This window comes from Lissotriton helveticus, chromosome 1_1 (assembly GCF_964261635.1).
Source record: "Lissotriton helveticus chromosome 1_1, aLisHel1.1, whole genome shotgun sequence".
Classification (NCBI taxonomy): domain Eukaryota; kingdom Metazoa; phylum Chordata; class Amphibia; order Caudata; family Salamandridae; genus Lissotriton; species Lissotriton helveticus.
Window position 1 is genome coordinate 1853547337 of NC_136057.1, and position 23929 is coordinate 1853571265.

Sequence of the window (23929 nt, forward strand, 5' to 3'; positions counted from 1 at the left end):
ACCCTGGACCTTATTATCTCAAAAACCAACACAATTTCCCAAGAATCTATTAGCCCCTGTGATTGGACAGACCATTATCCCATCACCTTCCTCATCAATCTAAAGGTGATCCCTAAGCATATACAACCAAAGAAAATAAAACAATGGAAAAGGGATCTTCGTAATATAAACCAAAATGATCTAGCTACCAGATGCAATAATACCTTGATCCCACAGACCAACATGGAGGATGTCCATGAGCTCACTGACTACTACAACACATCCATATTGAAATTCATGGACTCCATTGCGCCTCTTCAACGGAAAAACATATCAAATTAAAATTCAAAATCATGGTTCAACGACAACTTGAATACAGAAAGACGTAATCTTAGAACAGCAGAAAGAGCTTGGCGATCCTCGCCATCCCTAGAATTGCTAAAATGCCTAAGAACAATGAGGAATACTTACAATAGAAGAATAAGACAAGAGAAAGCTAATTTCTTTAGAATACAGTTTGACCAAGCCAGAAATAGGCCAAAAAAACATTTCAAAATAGTCAAGCAGCAATCACGGAACACATAACGCGGCAGTCTCAGGAACCAGCCCCCTGCCAAACTGCGAAGAAATGGCCACCTTCTTCAAAGAAAAAACTTCAAAGATAGAGAACGAACTTCAACTAGAAAAGGAACTACTATCAACTACCTACCTCATGCAATTTCTCGTATACCTCCCAGATCACGGAAGGGGATGAAACACCTTGGCCCCCCTCAAAAAACAATGCCTCCTGGAACACCTTCTCCCCAATCAATTAACACGACATGTACAACATTCTCTCCTCCTTAAACCCATCTAACCACTTCACAGACCTGCTACCTCCTCGCATACTCAAGTAAATCAAATTGCATGTTATCTCTCTATGGACCAAGATTGTAAGCGGCCCAATATGACAAGGCACTATCCCTGATTGCCTAAACGTAGAACAAATAACTCCCATTTTTAAGAAAAACTACTGCAGACAGCTCTGACCCATCGTTAATATCTCTATCCTGGCAAAGCTCTTAGAAGAATGTGTTCAGGGTCAACTATGCAATCACATAATCAAATATCGACTCCTCGACCAACACCAATCAGGATTCCGTCAAGATCACAGCACCGAATCTGCACTTACTCTTATAGAGGATGACATTCTAAAAATGCTGGATCAAAATGAATCATGCCTTCTGATATTGCTTGATTTATCGTCTGCCTTTGATACCGGCAAACATGATAATCTATTAAACTTACTGGAAGAAAGGAGTGGCCTATCAGGGGTCGAACTTCAATAGTTTGCTTCCTTCCTTCAAAACAGATCCTTAACCCCTTCCATGCTCATGACGAGCTCAGCTCGTCATGCAGTACACTGCTTGTGTGCTCATGACGCGCTGAGCTCGTCATGGACAATGGGAATGAAGGTCCTGCAGCACAGAGGAGGAATCTCTGCAGCATTGATGGTGTTAAGAGTCGAAATGAATCAATCGCTGTCATAGTCTCATGTGCTCACACTTGGCGTTCCACAAGGCTCTGCTCTTTCTCCCATTCTATTTAACCTATCCCTTGAACCACTGTCTTACCTCCTAAAATCTTCCACTATCCAATACCACATGTACGCTGATGACACTCACCTGTATCTCAAAATTGCCTCCCCAGATGACATCATATTCCTCAACTCCATCTTACATAACACACACCTGTGGCTCACGGTTAACCATCTCAAACTCAACACTGCCAAAATCAAATTTCTTCTCATCTCCCCACCGAAAAACAACCCAAACTTTGATCTTTGGCTGAATCATCTTACAGCCCCCAAATGCTCGCCCCCAGATACTCGACTCTGCTAGATCACTAGGTATCACATTAGACAAACACCTAAATATGCAGGATCACATCAAAGCAGCCACCAAAGGAGCGAATTAGCAACTAAACATTCTGAGGAAACTCAAACCTTATCTAGCACAAGAAGACCTTAAACATACGGTTCAAGACCTAGTATTACCCAGACTGGATTATGGTAGTGCCACACTATGTGGCCTACCTCAATACAGACTGGACCCTCTAAGAGCATCCCTCAACACAGCAGCCAGACCCGTCCTTGGAACAAAAAGTAACACATACATCTCACCGGATATAAAATCATTAAACTGGCTACCGTATGAGGCAAGGATCAAGCTGAATATTGCCTGCATGACGCATAAGGCGTTACACTTCAATACCCCCAACTACCTGGCTCAATAACTAGAACAAGCATAGGCATAGCCAATAGATCTCGCCTTTGGGACCTTGTAAATATTTGGCCATGCAGCACATTGATAACACAATAACAAGTAAAGGCGCTCTTAAAGTGAAAGCGGCAGCGAACAGAAAGTGAAAGCAGCCCCGTTCACGAACAATTAAGGCACACTTAAATGTAAAAGCAGCACCCTTCACAAACAAGGTGCACAAGGTGAAAGCGGCGCCATCACAAATAATAAAGGAGGGAGGCCATGCTGTATGGTAAAGCGCTGTGCTCACCTCTGCCACTTCTTACATTTTGATTGATGTTTGCCTGAATGCTTAGCGGAAGAGCGGTGGCTTCCGGGTTTTGCTAGATGTCCTGTACACAGCCTCGTACTGATGACGCAAAAGCAGTGAGTGTCCAAGGGTAGAGCTTTCAGGGTGTAGTGATCTTACAAAGCTTTTGGGTCTTCAGGGCAATGACTCCGGGCGGTGCATATGTCTCTGGGGTGTAGGAGAGTTTGGAGAAGTGCCCAGCGGTGGGAGAATGATCAGTAATGTATTTACCATTGCACTCTGCTAAAAACGAGGCCTTGGCCGCTTCTCGTCAGGCTCTTAGAAGCACATGCGACATCACGTGTCACCACACATCATTAACTAATACAAGACATTTAAAATACTAAATCCACTGTCACATGGTCCATATGACCAAGCATAATATAATGTGTTTTTATGAAGTGTAGCATCAGCTGCTAGAATGTTACCATGGCGCCTAATTACCGACGTTTATTAAACAGTTATTCAACTCGATGGTAATTGTTTAATCGACATCAGAAGGATGAAAAGCTGAAAGGCTGGGATTTCAAACTATAACCACAAGGTCAAACAGAGGACCCTGCAGGGAGTTCACCGTTCCACCAGACACTACTTCTTAGTCTCAGATCCTATTCAGGCGCTGGAATGCCGCCCCCTTTGTTTGCCTAGTCCCACCCCATCAGGTCTGAGAGACTTTGCACCCGATCTATGTTGAGGATAACAACTGAACCATCTCCGGCGGCCTCTCAACAAACCCACTGCACTCGCCAAGCAAACAATTAATCTGCAGGGAAGGATGTGGTCAGAGAGGTCTGCGCTGAAGGGATAGAAGGGTGGAAACCAAGCCCTTTCGTGTTTCACGGGGGAAATCCCAAAGTACACTTTTTCACAAATGACATCAATCTTTCAAATACATTTTGAGGGGTCTCCATCGAAATTGGTCAAGCCTTAAATTAAAGAGGCGAAACCTGCTCCGCGAGCGAATGTGAAACCCTCTGTGGAACTGGAGCACCTGAACCGAAAAACCCAAGCCGTGTGTGTAAACGAGCCGCTCACTAGCATCAAACTTTAAAGGCACACACATGTAGGCCGGAAGGGGTGTGCTTCGGTTGACTGAGCCGGCGCACAGGTCGCTAAGCAGTGCGTCTCGGTATGCGAGAGGAGTGGCAACATGAAGGGAGAACCTGCTAAAACCAAATGCTGACATGCACGAGTGGCAGGCGAATAGCTACGCAGAAAGAAGAGTTAAAAACATAAAAGATGAGAAAGAGGAGGTGGACCCGAATTATTTCGTACTCGCCTCAGAAAAACAAGATTTAGAGGCATGTTAACACTCGAGCAGCTGAACCACTGTATAAACAGACAAGCACAGCCACGCTAATTAAAAACAGATGGTCCCTGCGCGCCACTGTTGGCTCGAGAGCAAAACGCTCTGGGAGTAAACATTTCCCAAGAAGCTGGGACATCCACAGGCCTTTGGCCAATTGCGTACTAAAGCCAGACGCAAAGGCCTATAGCATGTGAGCACCACATGCACAAGAATACTATAGTGATTCCAAGAGGTTAATTTCCTACAGCAGCGCATGCGCTGCTCAATGCTCGACCTAAAATCAGGGGGAAACAGAAACTCACGAAATGTGCTCACCTTGCTTCTGAAACCCTGAAACCCCAACGTACTCACAAAAAGATAACGGTTGCCAGAGCATTCTCGGCTATTGCACCCAAGATATGGAACGCTCTGCCACCGGATGTTCGCCTTATATCCGCTACCTCCTCCTTCAAAAAAGAAGCCAAATCTTTTCTACTGAAGTTTTTATCGTAAGACAATATACCTGTCTCACTGATAATGTATAGTCAGCAAACTCCCAAGGGATAATCACCTCCCGTTACTGTCTTTATTCTAGACGAATGTATGTTATACTATTATACTTTATGATTTGTTTGATTCTTCACACATGTATTTCCTGGTTTTTGTCAGACAAAATGTTACACTAGCCCCAGTCATGTAAAGCGCTCCGATACCCACTAGGGTCACGTTCGTGCTATACAAAACTTTATAAATAATCATAAGATTTTAAACCAGTACTAAACTGTACTCACCACATTTATTTACAACATTCCTGCTTGTTTAGAAAACAAACTGATTGAAACCTATAGAATCTGTCCCCTTTGTGCAAAATGCTCTTCAGTTAGAATCTGTGAGTCTTGATGCCAAAGTTTCAGACTCCCCTCGCACATATATCCCACTGCACACATTTTTCAGCAGCCTTTCTGAGCCTTAAGGATAGAGAATATGAAAAATGCACATCTTTTTCTCATGCCTCCTTTGCATGTCTAAACACAACAGCACACACATGCCTGCTGCATTCCGATGTAGAGAATACGAGAAAGCCTCCTTTAGTTGACTAAGTGATATGGGCAAAGTCAAATTCTTGCATCTACTCACTAAGCAGGTTAGCCTGAAACTCAGATGAGCTGCTATTAAAATACTAATTAAACTTCGGGAGCACCTTAGTGCTAGTAGTGTTGCTTTTCGAAGCTAAACAGTGTCACGGCTGCTAAGCTTCCTTGACTCCAATTATGCCACCTTCCCTTCTGAAGTTCCTACATTTTTTAATCCACTTGAAATTTCAGGCTCAGTTAGAAAAGCTGTGAAAATTGTCTGCAAATTAAATGATAAAATCAGTGGAAAATGTAAACAAGCATTGGAAATGCAATAGGTCTCGCATTAGGAAAGTTTGAGCAATTGGTATTGTAAATGACACTTTTTTTATTTATGTGTTGGTTTTGAAAATAGCAAAAGTAATAGCTTTGTCAGTTACAATGTCAATAGTTTGAACTTTCGCAAATGTGACACCTATAGCATTTGTAATGCAATGTGTGTTGTCTTTACGTGACTTAGATGTATTGATATTGCAAATAACAATGGCTTTTAATTTTGCAAATAATTAATACTTAAATAACATTTATTGTAATTTATAATGGCAATAGCTTAAACGTTTGTAAATTAATTTTGTGAAGATTATGTTCAGTGTATTTTATTGTGACGAAAATACAAGAACATTGCATTTGCACCTGGTGGTGGATGTGGTGGTGGTGGGTGTGGTGGATGTGGTGGTGGATGTGGTGGTGGATGCGGTGGTGGTGCATGTGGTGGATGTGGTGGTGGTGGATGTGGTGGTGGATGTGGCGGTGGATGTCATGGTGGATGTGGAGGTGATGGTGGATGTGGTGGATGTGGTGGTGGTGGTGGATGTGGTGGTGGATGTGGTGGTGGATGTGGTGGTGGATGTGGTGGTGGTGCATGTGGTGGATGTGGTGGTGGATGTCATGGTGGATGTGGAGGTGATGGTGGATGCGGTGGATGCGGTGGCGGTGGATGTGGTGGTGGATGCAGTGGTGGTGGTGGATGTGGTGGTGGTGGATGGGGTGGTGGATGTGGCGGTGGATGTCATGGTGGATGTGGAGGTGATGGTGGATGTGGTGGTGGATGTGGTGGTGGATGTGGTGGTGATGTTGGATGTGGTGGTGGATGTGGTGGTGGATGCGGTGGTGGATGCGGTGGTGGATGCGGTGGTGGATGCGGTGGTGGATGCGGTGGTGGATGTGGTTGTGGTGGATGCGGTGGTGGTGGTGGATGCGGTGGATGTGGTGGTGGATGTGGTGGTGGATGTGGTGGTGATGGTGGATGTGGTGGTGTTCAGTGGGAATTTGCCGGACAATTTACATTAAGATGTTTTATACTTCATGGACATTTTCAGGGTTGTCTTTGCTTTGTTGTGAAAACTAAAGGGCAGACTCTAAAAGTATCCGATTGCAGGCGAGGAGCCCTTAACGCTGGGGGCCAGGAGCCCCTCCGGGTTCTCATAATAATCAGCCACGGATCAAAGCAGCGCCTGGGCGGAAAACAAAGAGAACCCCGTGGAGACCTCCAAGCGCCTTTGATTTCAAGCAATGCCTGCTGCAGGGGTGGGCCCGTTGCGAACAGCATGGCGGAATTAATTCAATTCAATGGTGTGGCCAACAGTGATGGGGAGGGGCAGGGAGGGAAGGGGGCAAGGGTAAATATGGACATGGAGGGGGTCGGATGAGGGAAAGAAGAGAGGATATTGAAGGCAGGGACGAATGACGTGTTTAGAAGAGAGAGGAAACGAGAAGGGAGGGCTGAAGTGAGGGGGAGGAGGAAGGGGATGAAAGGATGCTGAAAGGCGGAGTAGGAGTAGAGGTTACGAAAAGAATGAAGGAAAAGAGGTCAAGCAAAGGCATGAAGCAACTGAAGGACAGAGGGAAGGCAGGGAAGGGGGGGGGGAGAAATGCGACAAATGTTTTGGGTAAAAAAAAAAAGAGAGACGGAGGGAAGGCAGGGGAGGGGGGAGAAGAAATGCGACAAATGTTTTTTTTGTTGTACTTTATATTTGCCTGGCTATATACATATATTCAAGCATGTACTCCATTAGGTAGGCATGGCTGTGGAGAGGTCAGTAGCACGTCAGGCATCGGCAAACCTTTTGGTCAGATTGGGAAATTAAAACAAGTTAAAACGGTGAGCCACCGTTCTGAAAGTAAATGCGCACATGGTGTACTGCAAATGAAAACAAGCAGCTCATTAGGAGTGGTGGGGGCGGGCACAGAGAGACGTGACACGGCGGGGAGGAGGCGGAGCGGGTAAAAAAATTTGCCTGGCTATATACATATATTCAAGCATGTACTCCATTAGGTAGGCATGGCTGTGGAGAGGTCAGTAGCACGTCAGGCATCGGCAAACCTTTTTGTCAGATTGGGAAATTAAAACAAGTTAAAACGGTGAGCCACCGTTATGAAAGTAAATGCGCACATGGTGTACTGCAAATGAAAACAAGCAGCTCATTAGGAGTGGTGGGGGCGGGCACAGAGAGACAAGGGGGGAGTGGATGCTGGAGGGGGAGGTGTGCTGGGAGAGAGAGTGGCGCTCTTCTGCCCCTACTTCAAAGCTGCCATGACGATGCGACACGGCGGGCAGGGGAGGGGGCGGAGCGGGTAAAACAATAAATAAACACGACGGCTGGACGAGAGAGAAGGGGTGGGGGGAGGAGAAATGCGACACGGCGGGCAGGAGAGGAGGGGGCGGAGCTGGGGGAGGCTGTGAGATGTGCACGCGCTTTTAAGCTCTAAGCGCATGCGCATTGAGCTTAAAAGTCACGGGCACTGCAAGGAATCGCCACGATTCCTTGCAAGTTAGTTAAAGAGTGGTTAAGCCCCCATAGTCTCGCAAGCTCGATGCGCATGCGCATCGACAGGCGAGACCTAAAAAATTAGGTGGGAAGAAATCTTCGCTCCACATTTGATCAATCCCTAAAATAAATTGCTTGACGTATGGGAATAGACTTCTTACACTGACTGAATTTGGCTTTAGCTTGGTCACAGTCAGCTGAATTTAAGTACAATAATCCTTCCCCAGGCAAGGTTCAAAATCAAGGACACGGTACCACCAAGCTTTCTGGTGCAGATCAGCATTCTTATGTGGATGTTTGTAATGAGACCCCTGGTGTGCACTGTCAATGTCTCTATGTCAGTAGAGAGTAGCGAGAGAAGGGCAGTTATTGGTTACTAGGAGGTATGTAGAATAGGTCTTGTTTCTGTTTATACCACCAGTGTAACGCACTCTCTTTGTACTCTTGACTGCCCAAAGGAAAATAAGCTCAGCAGCCAAGGCTTACTCTAATAGGCAATAGTAAATTTTCAAACTCAGATACAGTAGGACATGGTAATCTAACAACAAACAATGCACAGTCTGAGCTATTATTTAATAACTAATGGGTATTTATTAACAGAGGTAAGCTGGTGCAGGTGAAATTAACCAAACAATCCACAACTAATTTTTCTGCACTGTGCACGTCTCTTGTCTTTACAGTATGTCAGGTTTAAACAATGCTTTTCAAAATGATTGATAAAGTTCCACCAGCATGTCACTCTCGCAACGTGATGATGCCCTAAGTTTTACATATTAATTCACAGGAGCTATTATGGAGAAAATGAAACAAAGCCCCCATCGTGAATGGATTTTTCGTGACGAGGTTTTAGAATACAAAGGGAGTAAAATTCAAATGCTTGATCATGAAGGGTTATTGAGAAAAATATTTCATATTGAAGATTTCACAAGGTGTCTTAACTTCAGCAATATGTGACATTGCTTGCCCATGCTACAGACTGTAAATCAGTCATACTATGCGATAGTTAATATGCTCCAACATTTTGAAGCACTCGAGTTCAACATTATCAAGTACATTTAACTGCAATGCATTTATATTAAGAAAACATGGAAAGGGTGTGAAAGTTTTTTTAAACAACTTAAGTACCTTATACGTTCTATGAAAAAGTTAATGTTATTTTCGATCTATAGCACCCTCCAAATTAAAGTATATATATATGAAGACTCTTATTTTCTATATTAGTCGGCTGTAATTAATGGGTATTTCAGGAAAGCACCCAACAATATAAGTAGGTATAAATTGTAATTCAATTGTCTATTTTAATTTTATCTTTGTACATCTTTTACAGTCATCTGGAAATCTACTTACATCAGTTTGTCAGAAATCAGAAAGTTATGAGCAAATACAAAAATGTTTTTCTTTTCTAGAATTTGGGACTATACATGAGGGCAAGAAGCCTTCTGTCAAAATTCATTGTCATTTGTCAAAATCAAACCTTTAGTGCAATTAGGCTATGAATATATCAATGTAATCTAAGCAGGTTTATTTACGGTCCAACAGAAATATCAAATGTATTATCCGTCCATTTCATTTTCCTCTTTTTTAGGAGAAAGGGCCAATATGTGAAGATTTGTCATTTATTACTTTGGAGAAAAACCCATGCAGGTAGAACTTTAACTTTACAGCCTATGCTGCTATTTCGTTATTTTTCATTTAACCAACTAACCCAGCATTTTCTAGCACCTTTCATGGACGATATACTACGAAAACAGTTTTGCAGTATAGATTCGGTAAGTAATCATTCAAATCTTATAAGTTTTAGGTTTAGATCATTTTATTGATATGGAGCAACACAAATAAAAGGTGTACAATAAGCGAGCCACGATCCACTTGCAAATGCGTAAAAATATGCAAGCTCAAATATGAGAATACTATCCGCCTCCATCCACCCAAATAAGAAGAAAAAAAAAGGAGGAAAAAAAAAGAAAAGGGGGAAGGAAACCACATGTATGGGGGTCCGGAGTAGTGCGGTGCAATAGGCGTAGATATTTGGGGCAGTACAGTTCCCTAAACTCTGGGGCTAGAAGGGCTAAAAATGGTTGCCAATGGCGCTAAAGGAGGAGCCCTTGCTAGTCAAGGTGAGGGAGATCTTTTCCATACCCAACACATGCCAAAGACTCTGATACCACCCCGTGTGTGTGGGGACCCGGGTGGTCTTACAGTGCATAAGTATGTTCTGGGTAGCTGTGCCGAGAGCAATGGTTATCTGTTTTACCCTTCGGGATTTCAGGGGGTAAGTGAGCGGTTTGGGGATTCCTAGCCGGACATATGTGGGGAACCGGGAAGTTCCGTGTCCAAGTGCTTGTCGATCTCGTCAAGTACGTGTGTCCAGTAAGATTGAATATGTGTGCAGTCCCAAAGGAGATGAACTAATGAGCCTCTCTCTCCGCAGCCCCACCAACAATCACGGCTGTGTGTGGGGTCAGCCTGGTGCAGTCTCTCTGGTGTGTGGCTGTTGTATGAACTTTCTATACTCGCAAAGGGCTACAAATAGAACATTGTACACGTTACCGGTGTACACACCTAATAAATTAATACTTGCCCTTGTGAGATCAGTCCTCAAGCACTTATAAAATAAACCGCTTTTAGGACTGTATTGAATTAGTTACTAGGGTACTCTTCATGATTTGATTTAGAAAATTTGTTTTGTAATTTGTCAAATGTCCAATTGTGTTGTGTAAAAATTGTATATAATTGTGTGCAATTAATTGATTTTTTTTATATGTATGGCAATGTGTAAATCTTGGACTATCTCAAATGTGTATAAAGTGATGAAACTTAATACGTTAAAATAATTGCTCAATACCCAATAACTAATTATTTAGGGTATATAATCTGCTTCGAATAAAAGAGTAGCAGAATTCAATCGTGACCGGGTGTCCTTTGATTGTAATTATTATTGTTCTTTCATGTAGGCATGCTGGAAATGGAACAGCAGGTGTCCTGGTTTTAACTTATTTATTCTATCCCTGTACTGGACCACCGAGGTAAACCCACTAACAACCACAAATCCACCCTGCGCCTCTCAACTCATCATAAAGACACAAATTCTATGGGTCAATCATCAAGGAACCTCTCTCCCCACCCAACCAAGGCACCACGGCGAGTCTGAGAGCGAGGGGGTGCGCTGTGACTGGGAGGTACGAGAGATGGCTGAGGGGGGACACTTTTTGTGCAGCACTGGCACTGGGGTCAGGCGCCTGCTGTCACATCCATCGCTGCACGCGGGCACTGAAGAGTTAACCCTGTCGCAGGGCTGCTCGTCCTTTCACCTTTGTTGCATGGTGAACGGATCCAGTCCCCGTGGAGTCTCTAGAGCTTGTCCCAGTGTTTTTGCGGTGGGGTGTCCCCAGGGCTTTACGTGGCATGAAAAAACTGGGGGTGGGGGAGGTCTCAAAGGTGTATGGCCAATGTAATTAAGTGCATGGATTAAAAACACGTAAACTAAAAATCTGGTTAGCACAGTGTGCCGCTCGACTTGTATTTTGCTGTGTGCGCTCCTTAGGCACACTCTCTCAGCCCCCCAAGGCACACTCTCAGCCCCCAAAGGCGCACACTCTCAGCCCCCAAAGGCGCACACTCTCAGCCCCCAAAGGCGCACACTCTCAGCCCCCAAAGGCGCACACTCTCACCCCCCAAAGGCGCACACTCTCACCCCCCAAAGGCGCACACTCTCACCCCCCAAAGGCGCACACTCTCACCCCCCAAAGGCACACCCTCACACCCCCCAAAGGCACACCCTCACACCCCCCCTGAGGCACACAAGCACCTCCCTGAGGCAACCTCCTGAGGCACACTATCGCACATCCGAGTCGCACTCTTGTAAATCCGCGAGGAGAACTCTCGCACCCCCCTGGGACACATGCTCACAGCCCCCTTCCCCCGCATGCTCTCGCACCCAGAGGCACACATTTGCACCCCCTGAGGCACATACTTGCACCCCCTGAGGCACACAACATTCCCACTTCATAGTACTCCTCATTCCTGAGAGACAGACTCACGACCGTCCTGAGACAGTCAAAGTGGACGTTAAACTCTCACCTAAATCCAGCGTTATAAAGTCTGTCACTGTAGCCGGCACAAATATTCCTATGTGTCTGAAAATGTACAAAGCTGTGTGCAAGGTGTAAACACTGGATGCACAACAGACCAATGTTTGCATCCCGGGGGGGGGGGGGGGAGGCTAGCATCCGAGAAAGACAGATACTCTGCAAGAGTGAATAATGATCTGGGAGATGCAACGCGCTGAAATACTTTGGCATCAGATCTCTGTTCCTGAAAGAAAATAGGATCGGATTTACTGCAACAGCAAATAGATAACTAGGCGACGTGTTCACATAATTCAAGGTGCTGCCAAATACCTCACATTGTTGCTTAGATAAATCAGGGTGACAGCGGTGTGCACATTACAGCGGTGACACGCACACACTATCGAGCAGAATGTGTGGTAAGAACAGTTATCTTTTAAAAATTGAAAAGCAGCACATAGCTTACATGCTAAATCTTATGTGCCAATATAAATTTACTGTACGCTGAGCTGACGGGGGGAGAGATATCGAAAGCACGCGATGCGCACGCTGTGCCGCTGCTTTCTCTGCCGACAGGAGGTGACACGCACGGACAGGAGATGTGTACGGAGTACACATCTCCTGTCCGCGCGTGCCACCTCCTGTCTCCCATCCAGCACCAAAGCGGCAACAATAGTCTCGCTAGCGAAACAGTGTATGCGTTGCGTTCGCACGCGAGACCTAAAAGAGGGAGATGCCACAGGATATAAAAGTATATGGATATGATGAGCTATATACACCAAGTAGGGTTAACTTGGTGCTTAGCAGGTCAGCAGAGACCGCTGCCAAACCACGAAAACTAAAATCTAGTTTGGATTCATTTTTTCCTCTCCAGCAGGGATCATACCTGAACTCTTCCCCAGGAGAACTACATTGTAGTACAAAGGAAAACTGCTTAGGCTAGGTAAGGTAACATCTGCCAGAAATTATAGAGGGGGAATATTAACCTTGTGCAACATTTACTGTGTCATGAGTCAGGCCATCATACACAGATGAATACACTTCGCAGTAAAAGCGTCTCAATTTACCAACTTGTGACTTCAAATTTAATTTCAGGGTAAACACAAGTAATGTTTTGTTAACCAGAAAGAAAAATCCAGTTGGAAAGAGATGGCAGGCAGACATATTAAACAAAAAATGGACAGTGGAAGTGAGAGCACATTGAAAAGAAAGTTGAATGAAGGCAGGTCTATGAATAAGTGAGGTTTAAGTGGAATGTAACGCAGTAATGCGTGAAACGTTTTTCTTGTACGAGAATAAGCGATTCAAAGAGCACACTATATCAGGCCCTCCTTGCAATACCTCAAATCTTCAGTGGTAATACCTATACTTAAAAAAGATAAACTAAAACACGCATCTTTACATTTTCAGAATGCGATTGGTCATAACGTGGCCTTTAAAAAAATAAAAAAACTTCACAAACGTTCATGCCGAAGATGAAAGTGAAGCCCTCTTCTCGCTATCCTTACAGCATTGCAATTCATATTGCACAAACAGAAAATGTCACAAAAGCAAATTTATGGCCAGAGCTTTTTCCATGTATGTCTCCATGTTCACTTCAGTGTCTTCCCATTACAAGCCTCCTATTTTGCTCAGTTCCACTGGACTCTTTTCCATCCAGCTTATTTCTGAAAATACTCCTTTCTGAGTTTTCTCCCTAAGAGCTAACCTGACAGCTTTTTTTTATATATATCTTTTATATGTTGATGAGCTCCTGTAACAACCAAGAATTGTCTGAACAAAGATAAACATCCCGTCATAACTACAAATTATCTCCCCTCTTTCCCCATTTTGACAGTCTTTGCTTCCACATACATTATTGCAGTCATACTGGATTATCTATTTAAACAAATAGTTGAGCTAACTCAAAAGCCACCACTTCCCCCATTTTATTCTTCCTATAATGAAGAACTTGGCAAGTAAGAGGATATTAGATTGTTTATTAGCTCAGTGGAAAAAATATATCAAAGACAGGTACAACTGGTTGCTCCAAGACAAGTTCTAAGGACGAGTAAATTAATGAGACCAACTAAATACTCACTACAAAAAATACGGTAAGAATAAAAGGCAAAGGCCATACGCCACTGGTTCATATGGTTCATGGTAAACAAGCATACCCAGGATATCTCGAGTGTATGTATGTATGTATGTATGTATGTATGTATGTATTTGAGCTTGTAAAGCGCACTGCTACCCGTAGGTTTCCTGGCGCTGTATAATGCTGGGGAACCCGTCCTGGCTTTCCCTGTGGGATGGTCCCTGCTGGGAGTCCCCAAGGTGGAGCCAGGCATCCCCTGCGTTGATGGGGCCGTTGTGGAGATTAGGCAAACTAATGCCCAGAGTTGCCGAGTGGGACCCCTGATTAGAGTAGGCACCGAAGCGAGAATTATCGAGTCCGCTGACCCAGGTCCACGACCCTGCCGCGTCGGGAATTGAACCCTGGTCCCGGGCCGACTTCTGCTGCCGGGTCTGCCGCCTCTAACCAGTGAGCCACACTACTCTACAGTAGCCCACAACAAAAGGCTTATCATGGGGTAAAATTTTCTGATACAGGTAGGAAGGTGCAGTGGATTCAAGACTTTTGTGAACAGGATGTATGATTTTAAATTATTTTCATATACAACTGCATTGAGTTACTGTTGAGCTTCCTAGTCACAAAGTAAGAATTGCAATACGTTAGAAGATTCCAAGCAAAATAAATAGCAATGATGCAGATAAACGTAAACGTGGTTACTTATATAGCGCACGTATCACCCCCGCAAAGGGGTCTCACGGCGCTTGCTTAGGGAACCCGTCCTGGTATTCCCCTGTGAGATAACCCCGGCAGGGTATCCACAAGGTGAAAGCCAGGCATCCCGCCGCGAGGGGCCGTAGTGGAGATTAAGCAAGCTATTGCCCAGAGTCGCAGAGTGTGAACCCGTGAGTCGAGTAGGCACCGAAGCGAGAATTATCGAGTCCGTGGAATTTTTTAAGCCCAAGACCCGCCGAGGCGGGGAATTGAACCCTGGTCCAGGACCGATCTCAGCTTCCAGGTCTGCCACCTATAACCCCTGAGCCACACTTCTCCACTTCTACACTTTGGGATCTTCCAGGAGTTGCTGTTGCTCAGTGAGTTGTTGACTTAAAGCAAAAGACGACCTGGTAAGGAGGTATTTTAACTGATTTCGTATATCTGGCACTCAGTCGTGTGAAAGGAAAACTATTTATTTCTACCTGTCCATTCTTGTTTCCGGTTTTGTGAACAGTTACACAAGTATTGTGACAACAAAAGATAAAAGAAGATTATCTGTCGGAGATTTTGGAATAGACCGTGTTTAAATAGCACACTGGATCTGTTAGGAGACATGAGAACCAACGAGGGCTTCCCTAAAGTGTAGAACGATATAAAAACGTACAGTTTCCTAAAACCATAGAAAGCAATCTATACGTACAACCCTGGGGCAAAAAAAATATTTGAAAGGGAGAGCACCAGCACTTCTCAGCAGTGGTGCAATACATTGAATGGAAGAGTGTTGGTGATTGTCAGGACCAACCAGGTCCAGTGGGAAGCACCCAGCATCTCTAGATCTCAATTTCAAGTCATGTTTTTAAAACCAATAAAATGTTTAAACTTTCAAAAAGGTCAGCGAGTTTGATTCACTGGACAATGCTCTTCGATTTTTAACAATTTCTTGAAAAAAGACAATTGCGATATCCTGAGCATATCGATGACAAGCTTGTTAGTAAGCAAGACTACTCGGTATAGATACACAATAGAGCGATAGTGGAAGGATCCAAATAGGAGGAGATATTATGGTGGAATAAAACGTGTGAAGAAAAAAAATATGGTAGAAGTGGGCATCCTTTTTTTTTTTTTTTTTTTTAGTATGCCAACTCTCAGCAGGCACATCTAAAACTAGGAAACTCAGAGTTTTAAAACAAATGAGCATTAAAGATTGATCCTAAAGGAGGGATGCTATGGATAGTTTTTAATGACAGAGTGACGATGCACCAAATAGCGGTCCAGAAAAAGTTCATTTTCGATGACTATATTCCTCATTCAGATCCTTCATTTGTGGGAGTAAGACGGTACTAGAGCACATTACAAAGGCCTAGCTTAAGTTGGAAAAATAATGACACCCTTGCACACAGCTCTGAGCTCAACTGAAAGAGACGACAGAAACTCATGCAGACAGAAACAGACCAAAAGTTTAGCTCCAGTGCGAGAGGTGGGAGCATATGACTGAAAATGTACATTGTTGTGTGGCCGGGTTGGTTTACTACCATTGCAACTATCGGGCAATTTTGAGCTATATAATCAACTAGGTTAACTTTAACTCCCCTTTTCCGTCTTTCCTCCACCAAAGCTTACACTGACCTCACGTTACTACAAAGACTTGAGACGTTTTACTATTTTAAAAGGTTGAAGAAATGGGCCAGGGTCCAAAACAAAGTAATTTAGAAAGGCAGTTATTATACAAGTACCAAACAAAAATACTCTCCACTAAACCAGATCTGAAATAAGATTTTAATTTTAAGTAACTAATGTTGATTAAACAAGAAATCATTTTTTGGACATACTGCAAACATAATAACCTAATGGTTTATAATTAGGATTTCTTTGAGTATTTACATACAAGGCCTAGGCTTATCCGGACTGGCACCACACAGTAGCTGGAAGTGAAAAATTAATTTTCTGCAGCTAATGAGCCTTCGCTGGTTTAATCAAAATTAACTCGCACAAGGAAATTGAAATTAATAGTGCCATGTGAATAAATTGGTATTAAACATTGCATTGCTTCTGGATGCTCTCAAATCTGTATTTATTTATTCTTATGTACATACAGTTTACAATCTTGGACTAAAAAATCGCATCTTAAATCCTGAGACTGAATAGATCAGCAACTGCAACTATATTTCGTTTATATTTTGTTAGCTATGTCAGGTTCTCACTCAAGGTTTATGGCATGTTTTAAATAATTGTGAATTATGTATTTTGAAGAATGAATCGATGCCAGACAGTCTATGTCTTTTTTTTTTTTAAACAAAATACTTACATTTTGTCAGTATATGACGATTTTAACAAGCAATGTTTGAAACCGTATGTAGGACTATTGCTAAGTTAGGATAATCAGGAATACAAGTTAAAAACAAGCATTTGCAATCCAATAGGTCTTGCATTTTTTTTAGAGTTAGAGCGATTGGCGATGTAAATGTTTTTGACTTATGTGTTTTGGAGTGGAGTGGATGTATGTGATGGCAATTGTGTGTTTTACATTACATCTAAAAGAAAGCAAACGTCTATAGTTTTGGAGCAGAACCAAAGCTAAGTGCAAAGTCTATCCACATAATTGCAAAGCAATATTTCACATCAGGGGCGCAAAGACTGTAAAGTAAAAGAAGACAGGTTGGAAAACGAACCAAGAAGATCAACTACTAACTTAGCATGAACATCGGAAATCAACTTCGGTAGAAAACCGAGCGCCTGGAAAATTACCGTCTCACTATGAAAAACAACATATTGCATTCACTCAAACAGCTGACTTAATTGTTTTAAATACAGCCTCCTTAAAAGAATTTCATCTTAAATTGTATTTGAACCTAGGATTTTATCGAGCCCTTAATAAGCTTGATGAGAACAATTTTAAGTTTGGTGTTTGAGCTTCTTTGTATCTTCTAAAACGTTAAGTACCATATTGCTACTGAACAATAAAACCTGTGAGGGACTTAGGATAAACTACTATGGTTGGGAAATAAACCTTCAAAGACAAAGGAAGCCACTTTCCACTAAATTTAAACAGGCCGCCACTACCACTCAACTCAAATGAATACATAAAACAGCAAAAAATCTAATGCTTCACAACAATGAAACAACTCCGTGACTCTCACTAATGACTTAGGTATTTATTTATGAAAGAAGAACAATGTCACACAATTAAGAAAAGAAAAACAATGAAAATGCCATGTCTGCCGATGTGCAGCACGAATCCTCAAGACAGGTGTTGTGAAGGCTGGTATGCTCTCTTTGTTCCATGGCGATTATATCTCTTGCCCAATAAAATTACAGTTTTTCCAAAAACACCAATTAGTTCATTTAGTGACATCAGTAATATTTCAAGCGACTCTGTTACTACTGGTCAATAGGTTCGCTCTCTCTATCAACCCTAAGAATTGCATCTCTCAGTGGTGAGAGTGGAAACTGCTTTATTGGAAGTCTCAGTACCATGCACATATGTGCTATGCTGGTGCTCCCATATCCACCACACAGGGGGCAATCTCGCTGGCTCACTTAGTTAGAAAAGGTGCCAATTGGTTTTCCAGACAGCCGATTAGATCTTCATCAATGTAAGTATATCTCATGCATATATTTTGACTGTCTCTCATTATTGGCGGATGTGCAGACTGAAAAGCAATAAGAATTGAAATAAAGCGGAGAAGGCTGCATCTAAGCTTAGATGTGGGCAGAATGTTTGTTAGCATCTCCTGACCAAGATAAGATTCTCTTCAAGAGGAAAGCTCAAGAGCATAATCCCAGTAGAATACACATATCTGTCCTACATCTTTCTGTGACAGGAACACGTCTGGAGAAGGCCACTGCCAAAGTCCGAGGCATCGGAGGTGCGCGCCAGCAGCAACCAGCTGACAGGATATCCCTACACCATTAAAATGGCATCAACAATAACGCCAGGGCTCATTGAAAACGCCTACATGCACTGTTGGGATAACAGTGGCATCAATGCTGTGAGAAAGCGCATGGCTTGATGGGACGTGCAGTCCCTTAAAATTGTGCTACTGGTGCGCTTAGTGCATTTTAAAGGAAAAAAGAACTACATATCTGGGAATTCAGTAAAACAGTATTTGAATTCTGCGACATGTGAAAAGACGAGGACAACAGTGGGATGAATGTGAATTTTATGGACTAAACAAACAGTGATGTGGGGATAGGTGGGGCCTGGCGTGTAGCACATGGGAGGAGGTGTGAGACGTAGCGGGAGGGGTGAGAGATGGGAGAAACAGGAAACAAAGAAGTAAAATAGTCCCCCAAAAGCAAGGATAACGTTCTAGGGAAATGCTCCAAGTGGGAGGAAACGGAAGACAAAAGGGAGAGACAAGAGGAAGGATTGACCACTAGCAAGCAAGGATTTTTTAAGGACAAACAGACAAATGAAAGCAGTAGGCTGGCTGTGAACCCTACAAAGACGTATATAAAAGAGGTCTCTAATGCTAGACCTAACAATATGGAGAAGAATCAACAGGGGCCTTGGGGAAGGTTAAGTGGAAAAATAAGGCATTACCAGGATTTCTGCAGTACTTAATTTGTAAAAGGATAAGATCTGGAGCCCACACTTGAAAGATGCCTGCAGCCAGCGGCATCAATATCAGGGTGCTGAATACCAGGGCTGTGTAATCTTGATTCCACCTCATGCCTCTTTCATCCACCCCAAGACAATCCTGGTCTATTTATCTCACTCTTGCAGGTCATTTCTCAATCCTGCCATTTCCCTTTGTTGCTGTTTTCAGTCTTTTATTCCATTCCTCTTTCCCTTGAGTTTTTCTCTTTTTTTTCCATTCGATCATAGTCTGTTGAGAGAAAATAATGATGGTCGCCAAAAATGCGTGCCAGTGGGGCCTACCTGCAACCACTGGGTCAAATTAAGCACTGGATTTCTGTTAAAGAGAGCTAAATTGCTGATTTCCACAACACTATGGAAGAGAATTAATGAGAAAAAAAGAGAAGGATGATGCAGAGCACATATCTTGGTATGTATAGAGAGAGGTATGTGGGGTTAGAAAGGGGCAGCTACCTCAATGAAGAGCACAGCTAGGGACATGACCACCGTTTTTCTTCTGCGGCTTAGTTATAAGGCTAACCTGCCACACAAACAGGCTTTGAATTACCTTTGATTAGTGCGGGTTGCCTGTTAGTGCCTTTTGTTTCTGAGCTGCTTGAGGATCTATTTTACTCTTTCTGTGGAATTGGTGGATTGGATGTACTTAAGTGAACAACAAAACTACGTGCACAGAATAAACAGTGACAGCATGTCCAACTGGGGGTGGGGTGGCATGCAGTAATGCAGCTCAGGGGACCATTTAACTGTGTATGCCAAAGAAGCATCTCAATGGGTCTAATGAGTTGTATGCAACAGGGAGGGCGCAGAGAGATTCAGAAGTGCCTACCCAGAAGAGACAGTGCTACTGAGTCTTCCAAGAGGAATGTGGCAGATGAGATCTACAAACAGTGTGTTCAGATGGGACAGTGTCATGGTTCACTTGAAGTAGGTAGATGTGCTGCACGCCACGCTCAAATACATATTGATTTGAGACTGATTGCTTCTCTATCACCATCACAAAACTTTAAGCTGTACAGATATAATACTTAGTCAAAGCCTGGGCGAAGAGTGGAAAAGGACAAGGTGAAACATGGCTGAGAACCTTCCCGTTTTCAGAGGGACTATCCCAGATTGGTGTACTGCCCAATAGCTTATGCCAGGAACGATTGAGGGTGGACAGATGGTTTGCATTTTGAGGACTTAGTAACCTGTGTTTACCGAAGCCACAAAACACTACACTGTAGTTTGTAAAAATGTAACTATTTCAGCGGCTTGATATACAAATAGAACTACTAAACCGACTACTTTTTGTGAAATGTCTGAAATCTTGCAATAGACTATAGATAAAAAGACCTGGCCAATGTATGCTGGCAATCTCATGCCCTCGCTAACACAGGAGTCTTCAGTTCTGTCTTTACCACTTCACTAAAGATTCCTTTCTGGCTCAAGTTTTAAGGTTCTAAAGTTCATTTGAGGACCACTTTGGATACATGTGTCGGACAGAAGCAAAGGGAAGGGTTGTCAAAAAGTTACCTGGCAGAACAGGGACTAAAGAAATAGTGCAGAAAAATATATAATTAAATAATTTTAAACTTTCATAGGGCGAAGTAATTATTCTGTTGTGACTAAGAACGATAAACTTTAATGGTGCTGGGTCTCCTGTGGAAAAGAGACGGAAATATCGAGTTATCACAAGCCAGAAATGTTAATTTTAATTACCACCATGGTTCTGGTTTTCTGTTTAGGTACTTGTAGTTCTTGCCTCCTCACACACCCAAAAAAAAAATCACACCCTTTAAGAAAGCAGAAGTAAGAGAAACATAAAAACAGTTTGACTGGCATGGAGCAGCTTGAGAACTGATTTTAGGTCATACATTTTTCAAATTTACAAAAATACCAGTGAACCACAGGCTCCCGTTGTTTTGCTAATGTTGCATACGTGAAACTCAGCAGAGTGAGAGCAAGGGGTTGTGTGTGGGGGGGGGGCTCAATTTGTGCAGAATTTTACATAAGTTTAGACAGGTGCTATTTATAAAAATGTAACTGTTTTGGGCAAATTAGATAAAGACACAAAAAGATGAGGAAAAAACATCATTTCCAGGGTCAAAATTCAACTTGAGTAGGGGTAGGGAGTTTTACTGGAACCAGAGGCCAACATATCAGGGTTTGGAAATCTCCTGCACTGTAATAGAGAAAATACCAGTAGCATCGCAAACGTGCAATTTAACTCTGAATGCTGTTGTTGTTATTCAACTGGGAAAACTGCTTGTTTTTGCTGGACTTTTACACACATCATGCCATTCTACCAAATCTCATGTACCTCAACTGGATCCATTAGATCCACTTTACAACACGTCAAACTGAATTTCTAGCAGGTCGTGAATATGTATATATGCAGAAGAGCTCTAATGAGAGCAAAACACTGTGTCAGGGGTTGCTTTTACTCATTTCAGGTTGGCTTGGTTCGTATTTTACCAATTCAAAGCTGTAATACTGTGCCTGGAGTGGTAAATGGCTTGTCATTTTACAGCTCTGCATGGACAGGAATGTGCTAATCCTGTGCTTAAAGACTTTGCTGTAGAAATGGCAAAAGACTTTGTCCCTTTCTATCTCAGCGTGGATGGCACTGTGCTAATCCTATGCTTAAATACTTTTATAGAAAAGCAGACATTTGAGGTGAGCAGATCTGGAGTGTCGCTGTTATTGAGGGACCTCTATAAAGGAGAGGCTTTCCACCTAAACTAAAGAACACCCAGAGTCTCTGCTTTTTTGTTGCATAAATTATGCATTCCTCTATGCCTGAAAGGGCATTGTTTTGATATTTGAGATATATATTTACTTACACAAGGACTTTAGGCCTGTTATTTTGTCACTGCATGAAGCAATGGGTCTGGCCGCTTCGGCCACTGGCAAACTTCACTAGGAGTGACAGCATTCTGCTCTTCCACAAGGAGCATATCTACACAGTATGTAGATCCGTTCAATGAACAGGATTACTATGGCAATGAGTGCTTTCTGAGATCAAATATTTTTTTGCCTATAGCCAATTTTTATTTAATATAATTGCAAGGGTCTGACAGCACATCCAACAACTAAAGATTACAAAACCCATTCCAAACCAAAACAAAAACAAATCTAAAAGGCTGGCAGCCAAAGCCGGAACAATTGGCTTTGTCAATGCGTGTCCTGCAAGTTATTGGGCGGATGCGTTGTTCAGGCTGCTGTTTGGGGTTAGTATATTTGCAAACAGATGAATTGCTATGACTTTCAGGAAGTTACTATTGTGTCAAAATAATAAGCACATAGCAATTTTAGTTAAACTCAACATGTTTTGCTTTCCACTGGGTGACCCATGGAAAATAGAAGACTGGTGTAACAAACGCGCATTTCTGAATGTAGCAACAAAGCCAAAAACGCTGACAGCATTCACATTTTTTTTTTTAAGTGGAAACAGAATTCTGAACAGTTTGCAAGCCTCCTTTGGGTGGAAGACGCTTTTTCTTTCCTCTTCAATTTAAGGACAATAGACGAAAAATGTATCAAAACAAATGCTCTCCTTGGTATTCAGCAGAGGATATTAGATTGATTAATGCTGGTGTTTTTAGCGTTGTTGAGTTTCCTCGTATACGAAGGTGGTAGGACACCAATGTTTGTGTTTTCGAGCGGTAGAGGGTGACAGGGGTGAGGACCAGTTACCAACTTTCCCTAATAGCAGTGGGTCTACTTTATTGACTTTGAAATCTCGATAGATTTCGTCTGTGCGTTGCTTTCTTCAAGATAGATACACCACTTTAATGCACGTCAAGCACACTCTTTCTCGAAATCCCCATCTTAGGTGTTCCAAAACATTGGCATGTGTGTGACCCGTCACCCCCTGAAATTTCACATTCACCGTGGTAGTTTAATATGCTACAAAGGTGGAATATTAAAGAGGACTACAAATAAAATACGTCAGTCCCTTTTTAACGGAGGCTTTGCTTCTGTGTATAAAGTGGGCTCTCATAGCACCCCTTGTTGTTACTTTTAAACGTAACAGAAGGTTCCCCAGCACCCAGGTGTTCGCCCCCTCCGGATGGACCCTTGGAGGAGACCAAGGAATTTAAGAACACTCGCACTGTGGAGCGCGGCCTAACCCAGGGGTGAAGCCTCGGTGTTTCCTGACGCGGCTTCCCGCATGTGGGCTTAGGGCCCCGGGGCGAACGCGCGGCAGCCCGAGGCTCTCCAGGCCGCGGTCCCTCGGATACAAGGCGGAGAAGGGGGGAATAACGTACTCACCTGTCGCCCTCCGTCCCGTGTGGGGGGCTGGCGGGGTCCCGCCGCGGAGCCCGGAGCCTGTCTAAGGAGGAGCTCGATCCAATATGGCTGAGGCGGGCCTGCGCTGGGGAGCAGACTGTCCTGCACAGAGCCGAGACACAGCACAGGCCGAGGGAGGTACTGCAGCCGCGCAAACACTAGAGCACAGCCAGGCACCCACTGAACGCAGGAGAGCGGCTGTGGTGGAAGAGAGGAGGGATGGAGTGCACTGTATGGAGCCCTACAGATGCCGAGAAGCAAATGCTGCTGTATACACAGTCAGGAGGGCAGAGATTCCCGAGAAGTCATCCCGAAGCAAGGCGGGGTCTCTTTGGCGAGGTGAACAAAATAAAGATTCCCAAGAAAAAGTCACAGTATGCTCAAAGAGTCAACTGTGTTTGGGATCAATCAAGTGGGCTGTGACTTAAGGGCGACTTTTGATATTTTTACACTACGGATAGGG

At 43.3% G+C, this 23929-nt stretch overlaps 1 protein-coding gene across 1 annotated transcript in view; it reads right to left on the minus strand.

Moving 5' to 3' along the window:
* RNF2 (ring finger protein 2) overlaps positions 1–23648 on the minus strand; it is a 147123-nt gene extending 123475 nt beyond the window's left edge. Inside the window, exon 1 of the mRNA XM_078641427.1 lies at positions 23449–23648. The gene's annotated coding sequence lies outside the window, so the exon portion shown is untranslated. The remainder of the gene's footprint in view (positions 1–23448) is intronic.
* Positions 23649–23929: the final 281 nt, after the last annotated feature.